At 36.8% G+C, this 12,427-nt stretch overlaps 1 protein-coding gene across 4 annotated transcripts in view; it reads left to right on the top strand.

Annotated features, from left to right (window-relative positions):
• Nucleotides 1-12,427, top strand: part of TANC2 (tetratricopeptide repeat, ankyrin repeat and coiled-coil containing 2) — a 369,572-nt gene that overhangs the window by 116,378 nt on the left and 240,767 nt on the right. The window lies entirely within an intron of this gene.

Here is a 12,427-nt window from a genome sequence, read left to right as displayed (position 1 = left end):
TGGGGTCTTTCGCCTTTGCATATAAACTTTAGGATCAGTTTGTCAATATTAACAAAATAATTTCCTGGGATTTGATTGGGATTGCTTGGAATCTGTCTGATCAATTTGGGGAAAACTGACATTTTGACAATATTAATTCTTTCATGTCATGAAATGCCTTTCCATCTATTTAGATCTTTTAAAATTCCTTTATCAGAGTTTTGTAGTTTTCCTCATATAGTTCTTAAACATATTTTGTTAGAATCATGTCTAAGTATTACATTTTTAAAATTCACAGTTTGGTAATTCTGACATCCCTGCCATATCTGTTTCTGGTTTGACACATATTCTTTCTCTTCAAATTGTATTTTTTGCCTTTTAGTATGGCGTGTAAGTTTCTGCTGAAAGGTAGACATGGCGTTCTTGGTAAAATGAGCTATGCTAAGTAGTAATGTAATGGTAAAGTGTGGGACAGGGGAAGTGCTCTGTAGTCCTATAAGGAAGCTGGAAGTGAGCTCTCCGCATTCTTTCAAGTGTTTAAGTTGCATTCAGTGGGAGAGTAAACGTGGAATATGTTTATTCCATCTTTCCTAGAACAGGAACCTAATCATGTTTTTTCAAAGATATAACTTTACTGATACTTATAAAACACTCATATGACTTGTTTCTTTGTATTAATTCTCTTACATAGAACAAAGGAAGATTTGGGGTTGAAGGCTCTCCCACATGGTGTATATTCATAGATTTCTTTCCAGTGTGAGTTCTCATGTAAAGGCAAGAGGGATCCTTGAAACCTTTCCCACATTCTATATATATGTATAAAGCTTCTCTTCAGTTTGTGTGCTCACATTTTTCCCGTGGGATGAGTGACTTCTAAAAACTTTTTCACAATCATTGCATTCATAGTCTTTTCTTCCCAGGATGTACTTGCATATGTTTGGTAAGTTTAAAGTTTCCATAGAAGGCTTTTCTGAATTCATCACAGTCATGGTGTTTCTCCTCTGTGTGTATTCACATAGGCCTGTGAGCTTACTTTCCTGCTGAAGGCTTTTTCTCAGTCATTTGTGGTTGTAGAATTTTCTCTCCATTGTGGATGCTCTGGTAAGAAGTAAAATGAGTGATCCTGCTGAAGGCTTTCTTTTAGTCTTTTTGTTCATAGTTTCTGCCCAGTGTGTATTCTCTTGTGTTCCTCAAGACCAGACATTAATAAAGTTTGTCTCTAGTGTGAAATCTCGTGTGTATTTTGGGGATGACTATAGATCAGATGCTTGTCTGCTCTGAAATTATTTGAAGAACCCTTCATTTTAATTCTCCTATTTCTTTGAAGAAAATAATGGTTACTTAAGGCTTTCTTAGAATTCTTATATTTGTGATTTGTTTCTCTTAATGATTCCTCCTGCAAAATAAGATTAGTGCTCCTTCTGAAGACTTTTCCACTTAGATTATATTCATAGAGTTTATCTCATTAAGATTCCCTTCTATTTGCATCTGATTTATGCAGACACTGTAGTGAAAAGCTGAAAGCATTCCCTCTCTGATATCTGCTCTCACTACTTTTCTTCATCTGTTTCTGGAGATCTTAGCCAGTGCAGTAAAGCCTCTGTATGGAGAGATGTTCTTTCTGTACTAAGATCAGGATGGTAAGAAGAAACACTGAGAAGAGACCGTAGGACAGAGCATCCAGGCAGATGGAAGGGTCAGAGCTGGGCCCCCACAGAAGCCGGGGAGCCTGAGTCAGCTATGCCACCCCTCTCTACCCCAGGGCAACTCCAGTACCCAGCTCTCAATCAGGCCAAAGGACAGGAGCAATAAACAAGCCAAACATTTCTACTATTATAATGCTTTCATTCTAGAGGAGTGAGACATAAAAGAACCAGGTAATTTCAGGTCATGATAAGTGCTATCAAGAAAACAAAATAGGGGGACACCTGGGTGGCTCAGTCGGTTAAGCCACTGCCTTCGGCTCAGGTCTTGATCCCAGGGTGCTGGGACCAAGTCCTGCATTGGGCTCCTTTTTTGGTCTTTCTCTAGCAAATAAATAAATAAAATCTTTAAAAAAAAAAGAGAGGGAGGTGGGGAAAAGAGTGAATGGTAACTTTAGGTTAATCCTGGTAGCATTAGGCATTAGGTTAATCCTGGTCAGCATTTTGTTTTTTAATTTTAGCCATTTCACTAGATACACAGTGACATCTCCTAATTTGTATTTTCCAAATGATTAGTGATTGTTTTTTCACGTGTTTATCGGACATCCATATCTCTTATTTAATGAAATGTCAGTTCAGATCTTCTGCCAACTTTTTAAATTGGAGTAGTTTCTCGTTACTGAGTTAAGAGTTTTACTTATATTCTAAATACCAGTCCTTTAACATGTATGTGTTTTGCAAATGTATTCTTTCAGTTGATACTGGTTTTTTCCATTTTGTAACAGTGTCTTTTTGAAGAGTAGATTTTAAAAATATATAAATATTTATGAATCCCAAAACTTAACCAATTTTTCTTGAATAGCTCATCTTTTTTGGGTTCATTGTAATAAATCTTTGCCTGACACAAGTTCATTTGGATTTTCTCCTGTGTATTCTTCTAGAAGTTTTATAGTTTTAAATTTTACATTAAGGTCTATGATCCATTTCAGCATGATTTTTGTATGTGATAAAGATTTAGGTAAAGGTTTGTTTTTTCTGTATGGATACCCAGTTGTTCCAGAGCTATTTATTGAAAAGATTATCCTTTGAACATTAGGTTGTCCATACACTTGTGTCAAAAATTAGTTGACTAGGGTGCCTGAATGGCTCAGTCAGTTAATCATCCAACTCTTGATTTGGGCTCAGGTTGTGATATTGAGGCCTGTGTTGGGCTCTATGCCCAGTGCGGAGCTGGGATTCACTCTCTCTCCCTCTACTCTTCTCCCCTTCCTCTTTCTTTCTAAAAAAAAAAGAAAAGAAAAGAAAAGAAAAAAAATTAGTTGACTATATTTGTGTGAGTCTTTTTCTGAACTCTGTAGTCTGTTCCATTGATTTCATGTCCATTCTTTTGCCAGTACCGCATACTGTCTGGATTACTGTAACTTTATAGTTAGTCTTGGAATTAGGTCCTGTGAGACTTCAAAGTTTGCTTTTCCTTGCTCAAAATTGTTTTGTCTGTGTTTTTGAAAATTTTACATATAAAGTTTAAAATCAGAGGTGCATGGCTGGCTCAGTTAGTAGAGCATGAGACTGTTGATCTTGGGGTTGTTTCAAAAAAATGAAATCAGCTTGTTGATTTTTACCAAAATACTGCCTGCTGGATTTTCACTGGAATTGCTTCAAATCTATAGATCACTTTGAGAATAGATAGCCATCTTCAGATCCATGAACACATTCTATCTCTCCATTTAGATTTTTGATATTTTTCATCAGTGTTTTATAGTTCTTAGCATACAAATATTGTACTATTGTATTTATTTTGTCAGGTTTATTCCTGATTAATTTCATTGTTTCTAATGATGCTATTTTGATGGTGTGCTTTTAAAAGTTTTTATTTTCCAAGTGTTATTGCTAGTATGTACAAAGACACTTGACTTCTGCACTTTGACTCTAACCTTTGAATTTACCTAACCCACTTATTTTATTCTAGTAGCTTTTTTTTTTTTAAGATTTTATTTATTTATTTGACAGACAGAGATCACAAGTAGGCATAGAGGCAGGCAAAGAGAGAGGCGGGGAAGCAAGCTCCTTGCTGAGCAGAGAGCCCGATGCAGGGCTCAATCCCAGGACCCTGGGATCATGACCTGAACCGAAGGCAGAGGCTTACCCCACTGAGCCACCCAGGTGGCCCCTAGTAGCTTCTTTGTAGATTCTTGAGAGTTTTCTGTAGAAGAAGTCATGGTGTCTGATTACATGATCCTGTCTGAGTTATTATACTTCTCAGTGCCTGTTGCCTGCCTCATACATGGATCTGTTACAATATCGCCAAACTACAAAGTGATATAAGCCATGAGTTAAAAGGATGTTTGGAGTAATTTAGGCGAGCACTCTTTTTTTTGAAATATGTAAAAGTCCTTTGACTTTAGGGGCTATTTTTTTACCAGGCTTTTAAAAAATAAACTTTTATTAAATTATAATATATAAACTGAAAAATTCATGAATTGTATGTGTAGTTCAGTGAAGTATCATGTGGGAGGTTTTTTTTTTTTTTTTTATAAGATTTTATTTATTTGACAGACAGAGATCACAAGCAGGCAGAGAGGCAGGCAGAGAGAGAGGAGGAAGCAGGCTCGCTGCGGAGCAGAGAGCCCGATGCGGGGCTCGATCCCAGGACCCTGGGATCATGACCTGAGCCGAAGGCAGCGGCTTAACCCACTGAGCCACCCAGGCGCCCCCATGTGGGAGGTTTTGATTTGTAAGTTTTATTTGTGGTTAGTCATGTAATATGAAAAATTAGAAGGCTGTTCTATAGAATAAGTATTGCCTTTGACTAAAGGATTTATTAACTTGAGCTTTAATATCTAATAATCTTCTATATTAGACTTAGTGATGACTGAAATTTTTATTGAATTATAATTACTCCTAATGCTTCTTTAGTGTCCATCTACTTGATGTCCTTGTGCTTTCTTTGTTCAGCTTTGAATATTTAATCACCAGGTGTCCAACATAACAATTTTTTAAGCAGGTTATTTTATTCTGCCATATTTTTATCACATTATTACAGTAACTTTTATTTGGTTGATTGAAACAGGAAAAGTGGTAGGAAAAAAAAAAAAGATGGAAGATGAAGATGAGTAATTTGGAATACCAGTAAATATCATCCTACATGCTTGGTAAATTGGATTCCCAATTTCACTTCCCTCTGTTAACAAAATAAATGATCCCTTCATCCCTTTGCAGTCTCTTTCTCCCCTTTTACTGCCCTGTTTCTTTCTGTAGCAGAGCTTCTGTAAATGTCAAAAGAGTCCATAGTTTAGGCTTTGTGGGCTCTGTGGTCTCTCTTGGAACTACTTAATTATGTCATTATGGCACATAGACAATATGCACATAAATGTGTGTTGTGATCCAGTAAAACTTACTTACAAAAATAGGTGGAGGCCAGATTTTACCAGCAACCATTGTATGCTGGGCCCTGCTCTAGAGCTAGCACTTTGCACCCCTGGAAAAGTGTTACTTATTATCTTTCACCAGAATATGGGTACTCAATAAATATGCTGAACATATGAGGAATGAATGAGGAGCATTGCTTAAACATTGAAAAAAAATTAATCATCTGTTCTTTTTGCCACGCAACTTTGCTATAGTTCCCACTGAAATGGGCCAAGTGAAATGTCAGTGAACAGAGGTCTTAAATATGCTCCACTGGTTTGACTTGGCCTCCTACACGCTTGTGATCTACCTTGAGAGGAGCAGCTCCACATATTCACCACCTCTTAAGTGATTAGGCCCAGTATTGCAGACCCACTGGAGTAGTTCTGAACCTGATAGCTCAGCCTTGCTCAGCTGACCCACAGTCTGCAGACTCATGAGAAAAGTAAATGTTATAGACTACTGAGATTTTGAGGTTCCTAGTTACTCAAGAAAAACTGGCTAATGTAGCTGAATTCTGTTAATGCTTACCAGTACTTTACTTGAAACATAGTTTTTTTCCTCTTTAGCTACAATGAGTTCAAGCACAATTTATAGGACAAAGAATATGGAGGAAAATATTTTTAAGTAGAAAAGTGAACTAGGACATCCAGACTGGACTAATTGCAGTATTATTCCTTAAGGAGTATTATTAGATCCTAAAATTATCAAGCAAGTTCTCATATTGGAACATTTCACATGAAGAGGGATGCTTCACTAAATCAAATGCATTCTTCTAGATACATTGCTTTTAAAAAACACAATGCTGATTTTTCTCAACAAAAGGATTCCTCAGTTAGGGAATTACATTAGTAGCATGACTCTGTGTGTGTAAACATAAAATATTGTAATTCCATATAATTCAGTCTCAAGTCTATTCATGAATGCCCAAAGATTAGAAATCTATTATGAGAGAAAGAGAGACTTGAAAAATATGTCTAGGAGATACTATATCCATCTGATCATTGTTCCAGAGAGAGAAAAAAGAATAGTTGGAAGAGAAGAATTAGTCAACATAGTAAAAGAAAGGACCCAGAGACTAATGAGAAGAAAAAAGTTAAGTCGAATCTTGGTAAAATGTCTAAGCTCCAAGGATAAGGAATAAATTCTGTATTTCTGCCAACAGAATCTTGGAGGAAAATAATAGTGGTCTGGACTGTGGTAATGCTAGGAAAAATGGAGAGAGTATAGCTGATTTGAAATTTATACTGATAATCTGTAGAACTTCTTTTTTTTTTTAAAGATTTTATTTATTTATTTGACAGAGAGAAATCACAAGTAGACGGAGAGGCAGGCAGAGAGAGAGAGGGAAGCAGGCTCCCTGCCGAGCAGAGAGCCCGATGCGGGACTCAATCCCAGGACCCTGAGATCATGACCTGAGCCGAAGGCAGCGGCTTAACCCACTGAGCCACCCAGGCGCCCCATCTGTAGAACTTCTAATGCATTTGTTGCAAAGGGATGTGTCAGGAAGAAATTAATAACAATTTACTAGGTTTCTTGGTTTGAATAAATATGTGAGTAGGTGGTAAGTATCTACATAAAATTTTTTTATTGAGGTAAAATTCACCGTTTAAAAATGTATTATTTTTATTCAGTGGCTTTTAACACATTTATAATGTTTTGCAAACATTACTGCATTCATCACTCCAAAAGGAAATTCTGTACCTCATAAGCAGTCATTCTTCATTCCTTCCTCCTTGTAGTCCCTGGCAATCATAGTCTACTTTTTCTCTATATTTGCCTACTCTGAACATTTCATATAAATGGAATCTTACAACGGGTGACCTTTTGTGTTGTTGTTTTTTTTTTTCACTTAAACATAATATTTTCAAGGTTTATCAATACTGTAGCGTGATTCAGGCTAGCTTCTTTTTATTGCCAAGAATATTCGATTATATAAATATACCACATTTTGTTTATCCATTCGCCAGTTCATGACATTTAGTTGTTTCCACTTTTGAATATTGTGACTAATGCTGCTATGAACATTCACTTTCAGGTTTTTGCTTGAAAACTTGTTTTCATTGCTTTTGGGTGTATACACAGAAGTGGGATGGCTGGGTTACTCTGTGTTTAACTTTCTGAGGAACAGCACTCTGTTTTACACAGCAGTCTATACCATCTGTATTCCTACCAGCAATGTATTAGGGTTCTAAATGACTTCTCTACATCCTCAACAAAACTTTTTTGTTGTCTGTTTTTGTTTTGTTTTAATCATTATCCTACTGGGTATAAAGCGATATCTCACTGTGACTCCTGACTTACATTCCATAATGATTAATGATGCCGAGTACCTTTTCATGTGCTTTTTGTCCATTTGTATCTCTTCTTCAGAGAGATGTCTATTCAGATCTTTTGCCTGTTTTTAAATTGCATTATCACTTTGTTCTTGAGTTGTAGAAGTTCTTTATATAGTCTGGATTCTACACTCTTTTTAGATAACATGGTTTGCACATAATTTCTGCCATTCTAGGTGTTGTCTTTTCACACCTTTTTTTTTTTTGAGAGAGAGAGAGAGAGCATGCATGTGCATGGGGCGGGGAGTAGAAGGTGGCGGCAGAGGAGGGGCAGAGGAAGCCGACTCCCCGCTGAGCAGGGAACCCAAGGACCCAGGGCTTGATTCCAGAACACTCAGACTATAACCTGAGCAAAGAGCAGACGCTTAACAAACTGAGCCATCCAGGTGCCCCCATTCACACTCTTGTTATAGTGTCTTTTAATGCATAAAACTTTTGCCTTCCAGTTTACTAATTATCTCTTCATCTCTGTCTAATCTGTTTTTCAATTCATCTGTTGAGTTTTTATTTTTATAATTTTAATTCTTAGCTAGAATTCTAAAGTTTTATTTTCTCCAAATATTTAAGCTTACTACTACCCCCCCCTTTTTTTACATGCAACATGACACAGACTTTTTTTTTTTTAAGATTCATTTATTTATTTGAGAGAGGGCACAAGAGAGATGAAGCGAGTGGGGGTGGGACAGAGGGAGAGAAATTTCAAGCACACTCCCCACTGAGCACGGAGGCCAACATGGGCCTGATCTCTTAAGACTCATGAGATCATGATCTTACCCAAAACCAAGAGTAGAACGTTCAACCAACTGAGCCATCCAGGCTCTCCTACACAGACTTGATACAGTTTTTAGTCAGTATTTCTCAGTGGAAACTCTCAGCACTTTGACCCAGTATACTATATGTATTATCTATAGAAATACTATGGAAAGAGTTGTGTAAGTGGCCCTTAATTAGAGATTGGTTATGTTATAATGCATGATATATCACAATAGTTTTTGGTGGTTTTTTTTTTTTTTTAAGATTTTACTTATTCATTTGAAATAGATACAGAGAGAGAGAGAGAGCATGAGAAGGGGGAGAGGCAAAGGGAGAGGGAGCTTCCCAATGAGCAAGGAGTCTGACATGGGGCTCAATCCCAGAAACCGGAGATCATGACCTGAGCTCAAGGCAGATCCTTAACCATCTCGGCTCCCCATGGTAGGTTTTTTAAATGAGTTAGAATTGCATATGATGAAATTACAACTATAACACAATTGGGAACCTAAGTGAGACGCTTGCTTTAATTTTTTAAAAAATATTTTATTTATTTATTTGTCAGAGAGAGAGAGCGAGCGAGCGAGCATGCACTAGTGGGGAACAGGGGCAGAGAGAGAGGGAGAAGCAGATTCCCCACGGAGCAGGGAGGCTGATGTGGGACTCGATCCCAGGACCCCTGGGATCATGACCTGAGTTGAAGGTAGCAGCGTAACCAACTGAGCCACCCAGGCATCCCCACTTGCTTTAATTTTACTTCTCAGTATAAACCACATTACCATCATTTCATGTAAGACCATGTGCTTGTTTTTTAAAATTTTCCACTCTTTTACCCCAGGTCTATTGAGGTATGATTGAGAAATACAAATTGCATATATTTAAGGTATATAACATGTTATTTTGATAAATGTATACATTGTGAAATAATTACCACATCACACTAATTCATATCCATTACTTCACAAATTTTCCTTCCTGTGCATGTCTGAGAATACCTGAGATCTACTCACTTAGGAAATTTCAAGTATACAGTGTATTATTATTATCACTGCTAGTCATCATGCTGTCCATTAGATCTCCAGAATTTACTTAACTAATTACTGAACAAGATCTCTCTTTTCCCCTCATCTCCTTAGCCCAGGTAGTCACCATTCACCTGTCTTTACTGTGAGTTTGGCTTTATTTTTTTAGATTACACATATAAATGAGATTATGCAGTATTTATCTTTCTGTGTCTGGCTTATTTGACTTAGCATAGTATTTTCTAGATTCATCCATGTTGTTATAAGCAGCAGGATTTCCTTCTCTTTTATGGATGAGTAATATTCATTTTGTGTGTGTGTGTGTGTGTATGTGTGTAAAAATCACATTTTCTTCATCTGTCATTTGACAAACACTGAGGTTGTTCCAGATTGTGTCTACTATGAATAATAATCCCTCTTTGGAATGATAGTTTTATTTCCTTTTAGTATATACTCAGAAGTAGGACTGCTTGGTCATGTGGTAGTTCTATTTTTAATTTTTTGAGGATCCCGTGTTGTTTTACTTAATGGTTATAGCAATTTACACTGCCATCAACAGTGTACAAGGGATCACTTTTCTCCACATCATTGCCAACACTTGTTAGCTTTTGACTTGACTTTTTGACTTTTTGATAATAGCTGTCTTAACAGGTGTGAGGTGGTATCTTATAGTGGTTTTGATTTGCATTTTCCTGATGGTTAGTGATATTGAACATCTTTTTATGTGCCTGTTGGCTATTTATGTGTCTGCTTTGGAAAAATGTTTATTCTCGTCTCTTGCCCATTTTATAATATAGGTTGTTTGTTTTTTTGCTATTGAGTATGAGTTTCTTTTTTTTTTTTTTTTTGCCTGGGTGGCTCAGCGGGTTAGGCCGCTGCCTTCGGCTCGGGTCGTGATCTCGGGGTCCTGGGATCGACTCCCACATCAGGCTCTCTGCTCAGCAGGGGGCCTGCTTCCCCCACCCTCCCACCGCCTGCCTCTCTGCCTACTTGTGATCTCTCTCTGTCAAATAAATAAAAATAAAATCTTTTTTTTTAAAAAAAGGATCATGACCTGAACCGAAGGTAGAGAGGCTTTAACCCACTGAGCCACCCAGGTGCCCCGAGTATGAGTTTCTTATGTATTTTGGATATTAACCCTAAGGATGTATGGTTTGCAAATATTTTGTCTGGTTCCACAGGTTGCTTTTTCATTTTGTTGTTTACTTTGCTTTGTAGAAACTTTTCATTCGATGTAGTCTCACCTGCTTACTTTTGCTTTTGTTGCTAGTGCTTTTGGTATCAAATCCAAAAAACCATTGCCAAGACCAATTTCAGGGAGTTTTTCTCCTGTGTTTTGTTTAGGAGTTTTATGGCATCAGGTCTTATGTTTGTCTTTAACCCATTTTTCAGTTGATTTTTGAATATAGTATAAGATAAGGATCCAATTTCATTCTTTTCACGTGGCTTTTCAGTTTTCCCAGCGCCGTTTATTCAAAAGACTCTCATTTCCCCATTGTATATCCTTGGAGCCCTTGTCAAAGATTAGTTGACCATACACATATGAGTTTATTTGTAGGCTTTCTATTCTTTTCTTTTTGGTCTGTGTTCCTTTGCTTTTCTGCTCTGTTTTTATGCTGTTTACTATAGCTTTGTAATATACTTTGAAATTAGGAAGTGTGATAGCTTCCACTTTGTTTTTCTCTCTCTGAGAATTGCTGTAGTTACTTAACGTCTTTTGTGATTTCATAAAAATTTTAGAATTGCTTTTTTCTACTTCTATAAAAAATGCTGTTGGAAACTTAATAGGGGTTTTACTGAACCTCTAGATGACTTTGGGTTATATGGATATTTTATTTTATTTATTTTTTTAAAGGTTTTATTTACTTATTTGACAGAGATCACAAGCAGGCAGAGAAGCAGGCAGAGAGAGAGAGGAGGAAAGAGGCTCCCCGCTGAGCAGAGAGCCTGATGTGGGGCTCGATCCCAGGACTCTGGAATCATGACCGAAGGCAGAGGCTTTAACTTACTGAACCACCCAGGCGCCCCTGTATGGATATTTTAACAGTACTAATTCTTCTGGTCCATGAACTTGGGATATCTTTCCACTTACTCTTCAGTTTCTTTCATCCAAGTCTTACAGTTTTCAGTGTGTGGATCTTTCACATCCTTGGTTAAATTTATTTCAAATTATTTAAATCTTTCAGATGTTAATTAAGTATACTACTTTAAATTCTGTGCCTCATTGCTCCATAATCTCTATCCCTTGTGAGACTATCTCTTTTGAATGGTCTTTCTGATTTACTTTTTTCGTATTGTTTTACCTCTTTGTGTTTGTTAATTAAGGGCCAGATATGTGTATGAAGAATTATAGCAGTAATTTGAGACCTATGACAATGTTGTCTCCCTCTAAGAAGATTTGTATTAGTTTTTGGCAGGCATTAGCAATCCAAGATTGCCTTAATTTAATTTTGTGGTAGACATTTCGAGCTGAGCTTTTCTTCCTGTTAAAGGCCAGACTAGCTTTGGTTCATACTTACTCCTAGAGTGTAGCCCTTTGGGCTTCCAAACAAAAGTGTTGGAATTTTACCAGCTTTCCCTTCTGTATATTGGTTTTCTCTGCATTTCAATATTTGCCCTTCCAGCTCTTTAAAACTGTCAATAGCTTCTTAGCCTCTTAGATGCCTCTAAGTAAAAAGTAGCCACAAATACCAGGCTTCAGTCCTCCCCCCACCCCCACCAACTTTTTTTTTCTTTTTGTAATCCTTCATCATGCTATTAACTCTTCAGTGCCCAGGAAGATTTTAAAATATATGTATAGTTCTAGTTTTTCTTAGGGAAAAGTTGGTCTGAAGTATATATTCTGCCGTTATTAGAAGTAGAAGTCAACAGGATATAGGTAGAAATACATAATTTTTAAAAAAATATCAAAGCAGATTAAAAAATCACCGTATAATAGTGTCAGTCTTTCCTACTTGTATTTTCACTACTTTCTTGAAGAAAAGAGTGAGAAATAGAGTTACATTGGTCCTACTAGCAATTATACATATTGGATTATCAAGCAGGTAAATATCTTCTTTTATGGTTTTTATCAGGGGGAAAATATCGAAAACTAGTGCTCTAATTGTAACACTTACTGCGTCGTACCATAATTATTTCTTTATGGGACTGTATCATTCTTGGGGCAGTGAGCCCTTATAAGGAGGAGCCTTATTTTATCCATGTTTAATTTCCTAGTGCTAAACCTGGTGTTAAGTGTCCATTTAGTAAGTATAGAAAAGAATTTGGGTGTTGAAAATAACCTTATTTG

Source organism: Neovison vison, chromosome 5 (genome assembly GCF_020171115.1).
Source record: "Neovison vison isolate M4711 chromosome 5, ASM_NN_V1, whole genome shotgun sequence".
NCBI lineage: Eukaryota > Metazoa > Chordata > Mammalia > Carnivora > Mustelidae > Neogale > Neogale vison.
Note: the sequence above shows the minus strand (reverse complement) of the source record. Positions and strands in the feature narration are given on the sequence as shown.